At 47.6% G+C, this 16,946-nt stretch overlaps 1 long non-coding RNA gene and 1 pseudogene across 1 annotated transcript in view; both read left to right on the top strand.

The window, feature by feature from the left end:
- LOC128931757 (uncharacterized) overlaps nt 1–16,410 on the top strand; it is a 32,699-nt gene extending 16,289 nt beyond the window's left edge. Inside the window, exons 3-4 of the long non-coding RNA XR_008480629.2 lie at nt 5,474–5,528; nt 14,801–16,410. This is a non-coding gene — a long non-coding RNA (uncharacterized LOC128931757). The remainder of the gene's footprint in view (nt 1–5,473; nt 5,529–14,800) is intronic.
- LOC144582422 (U1 spliceosomal RNA) lies at nt 9,535–9,685 on the top strand (annotated as a pseudogene).
- Nucleotides 16,411–16,946: the final 536 nt, after the last annotated feature.

Here is a 16,946-nt window from a genome sequence, read left to right as displayed (position 1 = left end):
GCCCTTTTAGTTGGCGTTTGGAGCTCCGAGAAGGCAGAATCACCCATTCAGTTGATGGGAGGGGGACTGAAGATGGGAGCCAGACCAGGAGATTCCCGGGCAGAAAAGCGCCATGAATCTCAGCGCTGCTGTTTCAGCTGGCATGGTCGCTGCACAGGAAATTGCGCAGGTGACTGGGGCACCTGGGAGAGAATTGACCATTCAATTAGGAGAAGAAAAAAGGGGGCTCTGAGGAGGGGAGCCAGGAGGTCAGGCTCAGCTGGTCCCACCCCCACAAAAAAACAGCAATTGGAAACACTGAGGGATGAGAGTTTCACAACAAGGACAGCTGAACCCTGGAAGGTCCCCCTCTGTTGGGGAGGGGCATCCACCCAAGGAAAACAAACAGAAATAACATCATTACCAACAAACTGGACATCCACTCAGAGACCCAATCTGAAAGTCAGCAATTACAAAGACGACAGGTGGATAAATCCACAAAGATGGGAAGAAACCAGCTCAAAAAGGCTGAAAACATTCAAAGTCAGAATGCTTCTCCTCCTTCAGGGGATCATAGCTCCTCATCAGCAAGGGAGCAAGGCCTGATGGAGAATGAGTGTGATGAATTGTCAGAATCAGGCTTCAGAAGGTGGATAATAAGAAACTTCTATGAGCTAAAAGAACATGTTCTAACCCAATGCAAATAAACTAAGAACCTTGAAAAAAGGTTTGACAAAATGCTAACGAGAATAGACAATTTAGAGAGGAATATAAGCAAATTAATGGAGCTGAAAAACAACACGAGAATTTCGCGAAGTATGCACAAGTTTTAACAGTTGAATTGATCAAGCAGAAGAAAGGATATCAGAGGTTGAAGACCAACTCAATGAAATAAAATGAGAAGATGAGATTAAAGAAAAAAGGATAAAAAGGAATGAGCAAAGTCTCCAAGAAATATGGGACTATGTGAAAAGACCTAATCTACATTTGATAGGTATACCTGAATGTGACGAAGAGAATGAATCCAAGCTGGAAAATACTCTGCAGGATATTATTCAGGAAAACTTTCCCAACCTACCAAGGCAGGACAATATTCAACTCCAGGTAATACAGAGAACACCACAAAGATATTCCTCAAGAAGAGCAACCCCAAGGCACATAATCGTCAGATTCACCAGAGTTGAAATGAAAGAGAAAATGCTAAGGGTAGACAGAGAGAAAGGTCAGGTTACCCACAAAGGGAAGCCTATCAGACTCACAGCAGATCTCTCAGCAGAAACCCTACAAGCCAGAAGAGAGTGGGGGTCAATATTCGACATCCTTAAAGAAAAGAACTTTCAACCCAGAATTTCATATCCAGACAAACTAAGCTTCACAAGCAAAGGAAAAATAAAATCTTTTGTGAACAAGCAAGTACTTAGAGATTTCATCACCACCAGTCCTGCTTTACGAGAGCTTCTAAAAGAAGCACTACATATAGAAAGGAACAACCAGTATCAGCCTTTCTAAAAATATACCAAAAAGTAAAGAGCATCAACATAATGAAGAATTTACATCAACTAATGGGCAAAACAGCCAGCTAACATCAAATGGCAGTATTAAACTCACATATATTATTATTAATCCTAAATTTAAATTGACTAAATCCCTCAATCAAAAGACACAGACAGGCAAATTGGATAAAAAGCCAAAACCCATCAGTATGCTGCATCCAGACCCATCTCACATACAAGGATACACAAAGACTCAAAACAAAGGGATGGAGGAAGATTTACCAACCAAACGGAGAGCAAAAATAAATAAATAAATAAAAAGCAGGAGTTGCAATTCTCGCCTCTGATAAAATAGACTTTAAAGCAACAAAGATCAAAAGAGGCAAAGAAAGACATTACATAATGGTAAAAGAATCAATGCAGCAAGAAGAGCTAACGATCCTAAATATATACGCACCCAATACAGGAGCACCCAGATACATAAGGCAAGTTCTTAATGACTTATAAAGAGACTTAGACTCCCACACAATAATAGTGGGAGACTTTAACATTACATTGTCAATATTAGACAGATCAGTAAGACAGAAAATTAACAAAAATATCCAGGACTTGAACTCAGACTTGGAACAAGTAAATTTAATAAACATTTCTAGAACTCTCCACCCCATATACACAAAACATACATTCTTATCAGTACCATATCACACCTACTCTAAAAGTGACCACATAATTGGAAGTAAATCACTCCTCAGTAAATGCATAGCATTTCACAGGTTTAAATGAAATATTGGTTGGCTGCTTGTTATTTTCCTCCCTTATTCCTTCCTGTCTCCATTGTTAAGCACAATTATTGGCATAAAATAGGTTTTCAATACCCATTTTTAGACCGCATTCTAGCCTGGGCAATAGAGCAAGTTTCCCGTTCTCTTTCCCTCTTTCTCTTCCTCTTACTTTCTCTCTTTCACTCTTTTTTTTATTTTTTTTTTCTTTCTTTTTAAAAAAAAAGAAAAGGAAAAAGAAATCCTGACCTTGTGATCTGCCTGCCTTGGCCTCCCAAAGTGCTAGGATTATAGGCGTGAGCCACCTCACCCAGCCCATCTCCCCATTTTTTACACAAAGAATAATCAGCTGTATACACTGTCCTCACCTTCTCCTTTTTAAAATTTGTTTGAGCTGGGGTCTCACTATGTTGCCCAGGCTAGTTTCAAACTCCTGGGCTCAAGCAATCTTCCCACCTCAGCCTTCCAGGTGCAGGCCACTGTGCCTGGCTTTACCTTCCTTTTAAACTCTTCTTTTTTTTTTTTTGAGACAGAGTCTCACACTGTTGCCCCCAGCTGGAGTACAATGGTGTTATCTTGGCTCACTGCAACCTCTGCCTCCTGGATTCAAGTGATTCTGCTGCCTCAGCCTCCTGAGTAGCTAGGATTACAGGCATCTGCCACCACACCCAGCTAATTTTTTGTATTTTTAGTACAGATGGGATTTCACTATGTTGGCCAGGATGATCTTGAACTCCTGACCTCGTGATCTGCCCTTGTCAGCCTCTCAAAGTGCTGGGATTACAGGCATGAGTCACAGTGTCCGGCACTTTTAAACGCTTAAACTCAAAAGAATCTTTTTTTTTTTTTTTTTTTGAGACGGAGTTTCGCTCTTGTTACCCAGGCTGGAGTGCAATAGCGCGATCTCGGCTCTTGAATGTCTTCCTATTTATATTCAAGACATATTCAAGACAGCTTTCTTATTTTTTTTTTTTTAGGTATACCTTAATTTATTAAAATAGGCCCCACAGACAAATATTTAAGGTATTTCCAATTTTTTTTAGGAAACAGGGTCTCGTTCTGTCACCCAGGCTCAAGTACAGTGACACAATCATCGTTCACTGCAGCCTCCAACTCCTGGTTTCAAGCAGTCCTCACACCTTAGCCTCCTGAGTAGCTTGGACCAGTAGCTGGGTAGTACACCGCTACACCCAGCTAATTTTTACACATTTTTTTTGGAGACGGGGTTTATGTTGCTCAGGCTACATTGTTTCTAATCCGATGCAAACAATACTGTAGTGACTACCATTGCATGTGTATCATTTCACATGTGTGAGCAGCCATCTGTCAAATCAATTCCTTGAAGTGGAATTGCTGGGTCAGAAAGTGCATGCATTTATCATTTTGACAGACATGGCCAAATTGTCCTCTGTCAGACAGCAGCACATACTCTTTAACCCAGCATCTAACCTTAAGTACCTTCTCCACCTTTTGCCATCCACAAATAACAAAGTTAGGACTTAGCTTCAGGCATAAACCACTTCCTCCGTTTGTCCACTCAAATGTAATCTGCAATATGTCACTCTTAGGTAACAAAGACTTGCTGGGTCCTGAGAAACAAAGATGCACAAGACACAGGTGCTGTCCTTGGAAGTGGGTCTGGAAGCCGCTGGTAGGGAAGGGAGAAGGAAGGGATGAAAAGTTCCTACTGCTGCCCATCAGGCCTTAAATGCCCACAGAGGAACTGACCTCCTCATCCCAGCACCCAGCGAAGTAGTTATGGGTCAGGTGCCCAGTACACACTAAATGGGTGAAAGGTTAAATCCTTGAATTGGTGTGGAGGAAAGAGGGAAAGGCAGCAGACTGGAGCATCCACCAAGAGTCTCCCACTCTGTCGCGCAGGTTGGAGTCCGGTGATGCAATCACAGCTCACTGCAGCCCAACCTCCCGGGCTCAAGTGATCCTCCCACCTCAGCTTCCTGAGTAGCTGGGACTACAGGCACATATCGCCATGCCCGGCTAATTTTTGTATATTTTGTAGAGATGAGATCTCATGCTGGCTAGGCTGATCTCAAACTCCTGGGCTCAAGTGATCCTCCCAGCTCGGCCTCCCACAAGTCCCAGCTACTCGTGAGCAACTTTTATTTTTTTATTTTTATTTATTTATTTATTTATTTTTAAAGATGGGGTTTCACCATGATGGCCAGGCTGGTCTTGAACTCCTGACCTCAGGTGATCCACCCACCTCACCCTCCCAAAGTGCTAGGATTACAGGCGTGAGCCACTGCGCCCGGCAACTTTTCTTGAGGATCAGTTTCAACCTGTGAAATTCTGAGTCAGAGGAGCTAAATGTCTGTTGGCTTTCTCACTCACAATGATCAGTTTGAGTCTGAGCATGGTGGCTTAGGCCTGTAATCCCAGCACTTTAGGAGGCCAAGGTGGGTCAGGAGTTCAAGACCAGCCTGACCAACATGGTAAAACCCGTCTCTACAAAATACAAAAACTAGCTGGGCATGATGGTGGGTGCCTGTAATTCCAGCTACTCTGGAGGCTCAGGTGGGAGAACTGCTTGAATCCGGGAGACAGAGGTTGCAGTGAGCCGAGATCACACCATTGCACTCCAGCCTGGACGACAGAGCGAGACTCCCTCTCAAAAAAAAAAAAATTTAAAATAAATAACTTAATTAAAAATCAGTTTGATTGGTGAGGAGGTGTGAAAGTCAGGAATGATCTGGAGGCAGATCTGAGTGAGTGGAGTTTGGGAGGTCCTCTGATTAGCCCTGGACAATGGGCATCTCCACCAAATAAGGAAGAGGACCTCTGAGCTGAGACACAGGTGAAGAAGGGAGGATGCTAGTGAGACCTGCCCAAGAGAAGTTCCCCTTTTCCCAACTCTAGCATGGGAATGCAGCTGCTGTGTGGGCAACAACCATTCTCGCCTGCCCACTGCAAACTAGGCCCTTTGCAGTCCAGAGTCCTAACCCTCCTGATGCAAGCTATGGAAAGAATGCCCATCCCCTGCCCCACCAACCAGATTCCAAGCCTGGAAACATCTGACAGTTTGAAAACTCCAGCTGCATCCCCAGGAATGCAAGTACCCGTTTCTCTATTTGGAGAAGGAAATCAGCGTAGTTTCAGCTCCTCTGGTTCATTTCCTATAATTTTAGAAAGAATAGTAAAATATCTAACTCTTACAAAAAAAAAAAAAATCAAGGACCAATCAAATCTACTCCTGTTTTACAGATGATGAAACTGAGTCCCAGAGAGGTGAAGTGGGCTGCCTGAGGTCACACAGAGGGTAAGAGGCCGAGCATTTCTGGAAACAGGGCTCCTGGCTCTATACCCAGTCCTTTCTGCTCTGAACAAGGGGATGGGGGTGGGGATGGTGACCTAGACCAGAGAGGAGAGAACTGTGCCAGAGCAGGAGGCATGTTCAGAGCTGGGGTTGTGGGTGGGAGTCATCTACCTCCACCTGCTCCAGTTGCTGGACTGTAAATCCTCCAGGAATTCCTGATATTCCACTCATGTCCAAGTTCCCTGCTTGGAAGCAGGTTTGCCAGCATGGGTTTCTGAGTGATGTCAGCCCTGAGAAGGGAGGCACCGTGTGGAGAGAAGCATCCTGCTGAGGGCTGGGGTTGCTGGGCAACCAAGCCCAAGGACCACCTTGAGGGGCAGCTGTCTCAGCTCTGTGCTCTCCGTGGGCCCATGGTGGCTTCTAGTAGTGACTCAGGGCTCAATGTTCCTGGGAACACGGTAGGAAGGGGTGGCAGCCAGCCCGGATCTCCTGTTACCTAGACAGAGGCTGGTGGACGACTCCTTCTGGCCTCTTAGGACTTTGACTCCCCTTTGGAAGCTGCTTTAAAAGTTTTCCAGAGCTTGATTTTACCTGCATTAAACCCTTAGGAGAGTCTCACCTTGCAATTGAGCTTTTGAAATACTTTTCTGAGTACTCTTGAGCCCCTGGCCTACCCCCAGCCAGGGATTCCAAGGGGTGAGGGACATGTGTGTTCCTTTCTCCTGAGATGGAAGAGCAAGAAAACAATCCCTCTCCTAGAGCAGACAGACTTGCATGAAACAGTGAAATAACAAACCACCTCTGACATTAGCAAGGGCCTTCAAGTTCCTCAGCTCCTGGTAATCCTCACAGCACCCCTATGATAGATTTGTTTTAATCCCTTCTACAGGTAGGGACATTGAAGCACAGAGAAGTCATGTCACTTGCCCCAGGACACAGAGAGGAAAGAACCCAAAGACAGGGCTCCATGGCTCTTTGCCTGGACAGAGTGACTTAGGTCCATTTCAGGTCCTCACCCTGGGGGACCAGCCCTCACCCCCATAGACTCCAAGCCTCCCCAAGAGTTGACCAGTTTTTTAACCACAAACTCACTTGAAAGGAAATTGGAAAACACTGGTAGGTCAGTGTTTTCAAAATTTTGGGACTGAAACTCACAGTAAGAAATGCATTTAGGCCAGGTAGAGTAGCTCCCCCTGTAATCCCAGCACTTTGGGAGGCTGAGGCAGGAGGATCACTGGAACCCAGGAGTTCGAGACCAGCCTGAGCAACATAGCGAGACCCTGTCTGTATTTTTTTTTTAAAGAAATGTATTTAATAGCACAATGCAGTAACCAGACACACAAACGTAATCATAGATCTTAGAATAATTTGTAAGTATTTGTCTATTTATAAATATGTAAAATCAAACAGAGTTGCATGAACTAACACCTTTACTGCCTGAAAAACACCTTGGCATTTTCTATCATCTGCTATTCTGTCTTATTACTTCTGAAAAGTACTCATGTGGCTCCCTAAATTGTTTCGGTGACTTGAATTTTGAAAAGCACCCTGGTAGAGAGCAGCTGAGGTCCCCCCACCCCCACCCCCACCGCCGACCCTTGTCAGCAGGTGGGCAAAGCTGACAGTGAGGACAAAGATCTGATTCTGTGCACATTGTGCCCGGCATTGAACCGCACCCCATGGGGACACAGGAAAAGATATGCCTCCCTGGATGTCGCCCTCAAGTCATTACAAGCGAATAAAACAAGGCCACACATAAAACAAGGCCAAAGCAAATTAAAGGCAGAAAGAATAGGTGCCTCTGAAGGACCATATTATTCTGCCAGGGCTGTCATTGCAAAATACCACAGACTGGGTGGTTTCAACAAGAGAAATTTATTTTCTAACAGTTCTGGAATCTGGGCGTCTGAGATCGAGGTGCCAGCAGGGTTGGTTTCTCCTAAAGCCTCTGTCCCTGCTTGCAGACGACTGTCCTCCTACCACCTCCTCACACGGTCATCCCTCTGTGCATGTGCACCCCTGGGGTCCCCTGCTTGGCCACATTTCCCTTTCTCATAAGGACACCAGTCATGTTGGATTAGGACCCACTCTGACGGCCTCACTCTACTTCCTGGCCTCTTTAAAGGCACTACCTCCAAATAGTCACATTTAAAGGTACTGGGGGTTAAGACTTGAACATGTGAATTTGAAGGACACAATTTAGTGTCCTACTAGGTGAGCAGCACATTAGCTCATGTGTTTTCACCCTAGCCTGGGTGCTGTGGGCCTTATTCCTTTTTTTTCTTTTTTTTGAGGCAGAGTGCTTTATTTTTTCAGACAGAGGGTTTTGGGTTTTTGTTTTTGTTATTTTTAGACAGAGGGTTTTTTTGGTTTTTGTTTGTTTGTTTGTTTGTTGGAGATGGAGTTTCCCTCTTGTTGCCCAGACTGGAGTGCAGTGGTGCAATCTTGGGCCACCACAACCTCTGCCTCTCAGGTTCAAGCAATTCTCTTGCCTCAGCCTCCCAAGTAGCTGGGATTACAGGCATGTGCCACCATGCCCAGCTAATTTTGTATTTTTAGTAGAGGCTGGGTTTCTCCATGTTGGTTAGGCTGGTCTCGAACTCATGACCTCAAGTGATCCGCCCGCCTCGGCCTCCCAAAGTGCTGGGATTACAGGCATGAGCCACCATACTCGGCTTCTTATTCCTATTTTTTTGTGTTTTTTTGAGATGGGGTTTCACTCTGTTACTTAGGCTGGAGTGCAATGGCATGATCTCGGCTCACTGCAACCTCTGCCTCCCAGGTTCAAGCAATTCTGCCTCAGCCTCCCGAGTGGCTGGGATTACAGGTGCCCACCACCACACCCGGCTAAATTTTGTATTTTTAATAGAGACAGGGTTTCACCATGTTGGCCATGCTGGTCTTGAACTCCTGACCCCAGGAAATCTCCCTCCTCAGCCTCCCAAACTACTAGGATTATAAGTGTCAGCCACTACACCCAGCCTTATTCCTATTTTAAAGATGAAGAGCATCACACACTGGGGTCTATAGTGGGGGAAATAGGGGAGGGACAGCGGGATATGGGGAGTTGGGGAGGGATAACATGGGATAAATGCCAGATATAGGTGATGGGGAGGAAGGTAGCAAACCACACTGCCATGTGTGTACCTATGCAACAATCTCACATATTCTTCACATGTACCCCAAAACCTAAAATGCAATTTAATAAAAAGAGATGAGTCTAAGATAATGGTGCTGGAAGATAAAGAAAAAATAATAATAATAAGGCCAGGCACAGTGACTGACATCTATAACCCCAGCACTTTGGGAGGCTGAGGTGGGTGGGTCACCTGAGTCCAGGAGTTTGAGACCAGCCTGGCCAACACGGTGAAACTCCATCTGTACTAAAAATACAAAAAAAAAAAAACCAATTGGTTGGGCGCGATAGAGCACCAATGTAGTCCCAGCTACTCGGGAGGCTGAGACAACAAGACTCAGTTTAACTGGGAGGCAGAAGTTGCAGTGAGCTGAGATCACACCACTGCACTCCAGCCTGGGCAACAAGAGCAACTCCTTCACAAAATAAATAAATAAATAAAATGAGGAGGCCAGGCACAGTGGCTCACGCCTGTAATCCTAGCACTTTGGGAGGCTGAGACAGGTGGATCATCTGAGGTCAGGAGTTCGAGACCAGCCTGGTCTAAAAATACAAAAATTAGTCGGGCATGGTGGTGCGTGCCTATAGTCTCAGCTACTCAGGAGGCTGAGGCAAGAGAATCGCTGGAACCTGGGAAGCGGAGATTGCAGTGAGCTGAGAGTGCACCACTGCACTCCAGCCTGGGTGACAGAGCAAAGCTCTGTCTCAAAAAAAAAGTAAAATGAGGAGGCTGGTGTCGGGCTCAGCTGCTAATAGCCCATGGTCTGCCAGCTGGGAAGGAATATCACAGCATCATTTGGGTTCACGCTCTGCCCCTCATGTGTCGCCTTGCTGTGGTGAAAGCAGGTAGGCTGAATTTTAAAAGGCCATCCTATACTTACCTGGCAGGGAAGATACTATGATCATGAAGGTGGTTTTCCCAGGGCAAGACTTATCCATTGAACTCTGGATGTGTTGACCCCTGTGCTTTCCCCAAATAAAAAAAAAAAATTCAAGCTGGGTGCGGTGGCTCACGCCTATAATCCCAGGACTTTGGGAGGCCGAGGCAGGTGGATCACGAGGTCAAGAGATCGAGACCATCCTGGTCAACATGATGAAACCCTGTCTCTACTAAAATTACAAAAAATTAGCTGGGTGTGGTGGCGCACACCTGTAATCCCAGCTACTCAGGAGGCTGAGGCAGGAGAATTGCCTGAACCCAGGAGGCAGAGGTTGCGGTGAGCTGAGATCGCGCCATTGCACTCCAGCCTGGGTAACAAGAGCGAAACTCCGTCTCAAAAAAAAATTTTTTTCAAAGAAAATAAAAACAAAAGGCCATCCTGCTGTACAGATAGGAGATGAGTGAGGCCAGAGGAATGGCAGGAGGAGGTACCTAGGACAGGCCTCCTAGCTTTGTCCAGATGGAAGGAAGAGGAGAGCTTTCCAGGCTGAGACAGTGAGAACTTTCCAGACTGGGAGGGTGAGAACTTTCCAGCCTGGGATGGTGAGAACTTTCCAGACTGGGATGATTAGAACTTTCCAGACTGGGATGGTGAGAATTTTCTTGGCTGAAGACAGTGAGAGCTTTCCAGGCTGGGATGGTGAGAACTTTCCAGACTGGGACGGTGAGAGCTGAAAGGGTCCATTGAGAACTCCTCCTGTGTCATTTGAGTGCCAGGCAGGGGGTCTGAGGCCTGGAGAGGAGGAAGTCATGCAGCTTGCGCGTTTATCTCGTGGAGGCTTGTCTTCTCCCTCTCCTCAAGGCCAGGCAGTGCTATTCATTCCTCTGTGTTCCCCAGCCAACCTAGCGTGCCATTCAGAATGAAGATCTCAAGGTACCATAGGACCCCCTAGACACGAGACCAAGGGAGGAAATGGGATAGCGGTCTCAGTCTTATGCCCCAACCTTTAAAGGTGTATAAGGTGTGTACCTGAGGAAGAAACAAGCAATTGCTAGTTACAAACACCCCTAGCGCATAAGGGCACGGCATATTTTTCCCACTTTTTAACTTTCCACAAAGAGACACCCTTCCGTCAATATGGAGTCAGCATCAGAGGGTCTTTTCTCTCTTCTGGCTCCTCTTCCTTTCTTCCCTGCATCCACTGGAATTCTCCAGGTCCTCCCATGTTTCTTTGAGTGAGGTTTTTGCTAGACAAATGCATCTTTCTTTGACTTAAATCAGTCACCTCTCATGCTGTCTGTTATTTCACTAAAAGACCCGCTCAGTGGTGTGCTGGTAAATGTTGAGCAAACAGCTCTCCAGGGGAAAAAGGATATATTCATGACGTCAAAAGAATCAATAATAGTCAAGTGCAGCAAAACCACTAGGAAGGGCTGTGCTGTGAGTATATGTTACCTTTGTTTTTCATGTAATTTATTTAATTCTGAGTATATAGCATCCATTCTTAACGGGGTAAAAACTGATTCTTGTCTGGGTGCAGTGGCTCACGCCTGTAATCCCAGCACTCTGGGAGGCCAAAGTGGGCAGATCACCTGAGGCCAGGAGTTCGAGACCAGCCTGGCCAACATGGTGAAACCCCATCTCTACTAAAAATACAAAAATTAGCCGAGTGTGGTGGCGGACACCTGCAGTCCCAACTACTTGGAAGGCTAGGGCAGGAGAATCACTTGAACCCGGGGGCAGAGGTTGCAGTGAGCTGAGGTCGCCTGGGCAACAAAGATAGAAACCTATCTCAAAAAAAAAAAAAAAAAATTGATTCTTGGTGGGGAACAAAACAAAAAGTCTTGCTGGGTGCGGTGGCTCACATCTATAATCCCAACACTTTGGGAGTCTGAGGAGGGCAAATCATTTGAGCCCAGGAGTTTCAGACCAGCCTGGGCAACATGATGAGTCCCTCTCTCTACCAAAAAAAAAAAATACAAAAATTAGCCAGGGATGGTGGTACGTACCTGTAGTCTCAGCTACTCGGGAGGTCAAGGTGGGAGGATAACCTGAACCTGGGAGGTGGAAGTTGCAGTGAGCCGTGATGGCAACACTGCACTACAGCCTGGGAAACAGAGTGAGACTCTGTCTAAAAAAAAGCAAAAAACCTAATCCTTTTATGTATAAAGGATTATACACCCATTACAAAAGCAGATATATAGTATCTGTGATATTAACATTTTATGGGAGAGTGATGGTAGGAGATTGGAGGAGAAAAATGTCTTGAAAGGCTTCTTAGGAAACAATGATGAGCAAACAGTTAAGAAATACAGTCCATATAATTTAATTTAATTTTAATGATGGCTGTGTTTATAACAACCAGCTCACTAAATTCCTGAGTATTTAACAATCTGCTCTTGCAAGCCTATGTGAGCTGGCGTCAACACACCCTAGATCTTCCCACTTGGGGTGAAAAATGCCCCCAGCCCCCCACCACCCAAGCAGTACTTGAGGCTGGTAGAAGAGATGGTGGTGAGTGGTGCTGAGGGGGTAAGGGGCCCCCAACAAATCAGTGGGGTCACCTCCTTTGCCAGGCGCTGAGTCCCTGCCTGAGCCCCTGGCCCCTGGCTCATGTCCTCCCACCCCTTAGTGGTTCTCCTGTCCAATAGCCCCAGGACCTAATCAGCATGGCAGATGGGTGCTGGCATCCTGCAGGCCCCCCAACCCAACCGGGCACAACAGGGATTTGTGCACACACCCTCACCCTTGCCCCAGAAAGGAGGCTCAGGGAATCCAAATCATCTTTGTTTAAAGCCTCTGGTTGGGTGGTTCTGCTGAAAGGCCTACCTCAGGCATGGGGGGTCAGACAGGGAGGGGCTCATTGCCCATTGGGAATCAGAGGGGCTCATTCACTGATGTTCCTCCTAATCAGATGTTCCCAGGGAGGGTAATGAGGATGACACAGTCCTCAATGCTTGATTAGACTGAGCCCATGGAAACTTGAATGGCTATGGGGCACCCTTTCAGTGCTAGCTGGGGTGGGGGAGGGAGCTTGGGGACAGGCCAGGCATGCAGATCCCAACAGACACAAGCATGGGGCCCCCAGTTGGGCCTTCAGCTGCTGCCTGGAGGGAGGAGGTGCAACGGGGGAGGGGAAGCTGTTCTTCCCGGAGCATTGGCAGTGGTTGCTCTATTTGCTTCAGAGGAATTAGTCCAGAGTCAACCAAAGGCACTTTGTTTTCTGTAAACAGGGTGGAGAGGAGGCATGGGGGGACCAATGAAGATGTGTTCCCTTTCTTCCTTCTGCTCCCTGCCTCTCCACTCTTTGAGCCATTAGGAGTCTAGGATCTTGTCTGCTGATCCCAAAGCCTCTCTGGATCCCATGCAAAACCACTGTGTGACCCCTCAGAACCTCATTCTCCAAAGACCTGGCTGCCTCTTGAAAGGGTCAGGCTGAGAAGCTGCCCCAAACAGCAATGTCCCTCTCCAGCCTGACCTTGCCCTTGCCCTGCCCTGGGAAATGGGTTCATCATTGCCCTCCCATGCAGTCAAGAAGTAGGAGTCAATCGGTGTTCGTTCAGTGCTCCAAGTCTCCTAATCAGAGCTCTCATGGTGGGGTGGGTGACCACTTGAGCCCCCATCTCCCTTGAGGGTTCATTTACCTAGTGCACTCAGTTACTCTCCAAAGACTCACTGGGAACTTACCCTGCTCCCTATCACACAGGACTGTCCCTACTGGTCTCTGGAGCAGATTCTAGCTTTGGGGCTTTTTCAGGCTTCCCTCAAGAGTCCCCTGAACGCTGCCTATTCCTTGGAGCTGTGGGAGGCTGGGATCCAACTAGAAGGTGATGGCTGCCTCTAGCATGATACAGAAAGGGCTGGCTAGAGAGCTCTAAACTGGAGTGGTGGGAGTCTTGATGCCGGGTGGGCTGCATGCCTGGTGGGCTGCATGCCAGTGAGGGCTGGCGGGAGTTCAGTAGCAGGACTTGAGGTCCTCACACTCACCATGACCCCAGCCCTCACCCCAGGGCCTTTGCACATGCTGTGCCCTCTGACCAGACCTCTTTTCCTTCTTCTCTCCATTGAATTAACTCCCGCTCATCTTTTCTGTCCCAGTGCAATCATTACTTCCTCTAGGAAGCAGGCTCTTTCACTTCTATTTTACGACAAACCCCGTGATTATAATTTTCACAGCAGGAATCTGTTGGTTGGAGCTTGCTTTTTTTGAGTATGAAAACTTGAATATCTGTCTCTCTGCTAGAAGCTTCCTGAGAGCAGGCAGAACGTCTGCTTTAGTTTACCATCACACCCCAGTCTAAAGACTTACTGAATGAGGCCTGGTGTGGTGGCTCACCCCTGTAATCCCAGCACTCTGGGAGGCTGAGGTGGGCAGACCACCTAAGGTCAGGAGTTCAAGATCAACCTGGCTAACATAGAAAACCCTGTCTCTATTAAAAATACAAAAATTCGCTGGGCATGGTGGTGCCTGCCTGTAATCCCAGCTACTGCAGAGGCTGAGGCAGGAGAGTTGCTTGAACCTGGGAGGCAGAGGTTGCAGTGAGCTGTGATCGCAGCACTGCACTGCAGCCTGGGCAACACAGGGAGATTCCGTCTCAAAAAAAAAAAAAAAAAAGACTTATTGAATGAATGCATGAAATGAGCTACCACTTCTGTGAGCCCTTCCCATCCGTTCTCAATGGGATTCTCTGTCCTGTGCTGTGGTCAAATGTGTACAGTTCTGCCTTTCCCGGACATGGGGCAATCAGGGGATTTAGCGAAGAATGTGGGTCGTGGAGCCACTCTGCTTGGGTTCATATTCAGGCTCTGCCAATTACTAGCTAAAAATAACCTTGGGCAAGCTGCTAAATGTCTCTGTGCCTCAGGTTCCCCATTTGTAAAATGAGGGTAATAGTCAGTGTATTAATGCACATGACATGCTTATAGCAGTGTCAGGCACTACGTTTTCCAACAAATGTGGGTGCTGTTACTGCGTCTGTATCTCTGGCCCCAGACCCCGGGGCGGGTGCAGCCTGATAGGTGCTCAGTAAAGCACATTATTGATTGAACCAGCAAAGTTTGGGGTTGGCCCTGGAAAGAATACTGAGAGGGTAGTGTGGGCCTGCCGATGAAGAGGAATAGTCCCCAAAGGCAGGGAGAAATTAGACAATCGGCACCCCAACTGCCCCAACATGCCCCAACCCTGGAAACATTTTTTCCATCTGACACAGCAGTTCACTCAAGGAGCTGCAGTTGATTCCGATTTGTGTTTTTTCCAGTATCCACAGAACCAGCCTCAGGGCTTCCCCTCAGAGACACCAGCACCACCGGCCGGCAAACCCTCCGCAAAGGTCAGCACCATGGGCGCTCCACCAAGCTGCTGAGTTTCAACAGTTCTCACTGTTTCCCTTTGTTCCTCCAGTCCTAGGGAAGCCCTGGCTGATTCCTGCAGCTGTGACTTCCAGAATGCTTCAGCGTTCTCTCTTTGCGTTTTTCAGTTCTTCAGTACCTAATCAACAATTCTGCATGTTAGATTCTCACTGTTGAAATAACTGGTGTGGGCCAGGGAACGGTGGCTCAGGCCTATAATCCCAGCACTTTGAAATGCCAAGGCAGGCGGATCGCTTGAGCCCAGGAGTTCCAGACCAGCCTGGGCAACACAGCAAAACCCCGTCTCTACAAAAAATACAAAAATTATCCAGGCCTGGTGGCGCATGCCTGTGGTCCCAGCTACTTAGGAGGCTGAGGTGGGAAGATGGCTTGAGCCCAGGAGGTTGAGGCCGCAGTGAGTTCAGATCATGCCACTACACTCCAGCCTGGGCAACAGAGCAAGACCTGGTCTCAAAAGCAAGCAAACAAACAAAAAATTGGTGTGGTGTGGTTTCTGTCTCTTTTTTTTTTTTTTTTTTTTGAGATTCAGTCTTGCTCTTGCCACTAGGCTGGAGTGCAGTGGCACGATCTCAGTTCACTACAATCTCCGCCTCCTGGGTTCAAGCGATTCCCCTGCCTCAGCCTCCCAAGTAGCTGGAACTACAGGTGCTCACCACCATGCCTGGCTAATTTTTTGTATTTCAGTAAAAACAGGGTTTCATCAGGTTACCGGCCAGGACGGTCTCAACCTCTTGACCTCATAATTCACCTACCTCGGCCTCCCAAAGTGCTGGGATTACAGGTGTGAGCCACCACGCCCAGCCAGCTTCTGTCTCTTACTGGACCCTGACTGACAGACTCACTGAATCACTGAACCGTCAAACTCAAGGCTCAGTGTTACAGAGGCAGGAGTCAGGCCCCCGTACCCCTGACTTGCCTCATGGCTAAGAGAAACAATGGCTTCAGCCCCTTGTTCAGGAATCCTGTGGACTAGAGATGGATGAACTGCTCACAGGAATATCTAATCAGCTCTGGAAAAACTGGGCCAACAGTTAAACCACACAAACAAAAGAGCCACAGCTCCACACAGAACAGCTTGCTGGGCAAATGCCAAAACAAACGGCCATGGTCTCCGGGCCTCATCAGGGCTGCAGGCTTCCTGGGCCCTCACGGAGGCCTCTCAAGAAGTAGGGGCAGAGGCCAAGTGCAGTGGCTCATGCCTGTAATCCTATCACTTTGGGAGGCTGAGGTGGGAGGACTACTTGAGCCCAGGAGTTCAAGACCAGCCTGGGCAACAAAGCGAGATCCCCCATGTCTGTGGAATTAAAAAGTTAGCCAGGCATGGTGGCAGACGCCAGCTTCTCAAGCGGCTGAGACTGAAACAGGAGGATCACTTGAGCCCCAGGAGGTCGAGGCTGCAGTGAGCCATGATCACACCACTGCACTCCAGCCTGGGAAACAGCGAGACTCTGTCTCAAAAAGAAGAGGAAGAAGAGGAGGAGGAGGAGGAGGAACAACAAGAAAAAGGAAGGGGAAGGAGGAGGAGGAGGAAGGAGGAAGGGGAAGAGAAGGAGAAGGAGGAGGAGGAGGAGGAGGAGGAGGAACAACAAGAAAAAGGAAGGGGAAGGAGGAGGAGGAGGAAGGAGGAAGGGGAAGAGAAGGAGGAGGAGGAGGAGGAATAATAATAGTCAGGCTGCCCCATTCTGCTACTCCAGAACAGTCTGGTCCAACAAGGAGCCTTCAGTGCTTACTGTCCTCACTGCATGTCAGCGCAGTGCACATTGCATTCATCTGGGGAGCTTCTGAAAATACTGCTCCCTGGACCTCCCCCCAGAGATTCTGGTCCTGGACAACACTCGTCACTATGTCACTAAAGCTCCCCAGGTGATTCGACTGTATAGTCAAGACTGACATTTGGCTGGGTATGGTGGCTCACGCCTGTAATCCCAGCACTTTGGGAGGCCAAGGTAGTTGGATCCCCTGAGGTCAGAAGTTCAAGACCAGCCTGGCCAACATGGTGAAACCTGTCTCTACTAAAAATACAAAAATTAGCTG

Source organism: Callithrix jacchus, chromosome 4 (genome assembly GCF_049354715.1).
Source record: "Callithrix jacchus isolate 240 chromosome 4, calJac240_pri, whole genome shotgun sequence".
Classification (NCBI taxonomy): domain Eukaryota; kingdom Metazoa; phylum Chordata; class Mammalia; order Primates; family Cebidae; genus Callithrix; species Callithrix jacchus.
This window is presented reverse-complemented; position numbering and strand designations above follow the sequence as displayed.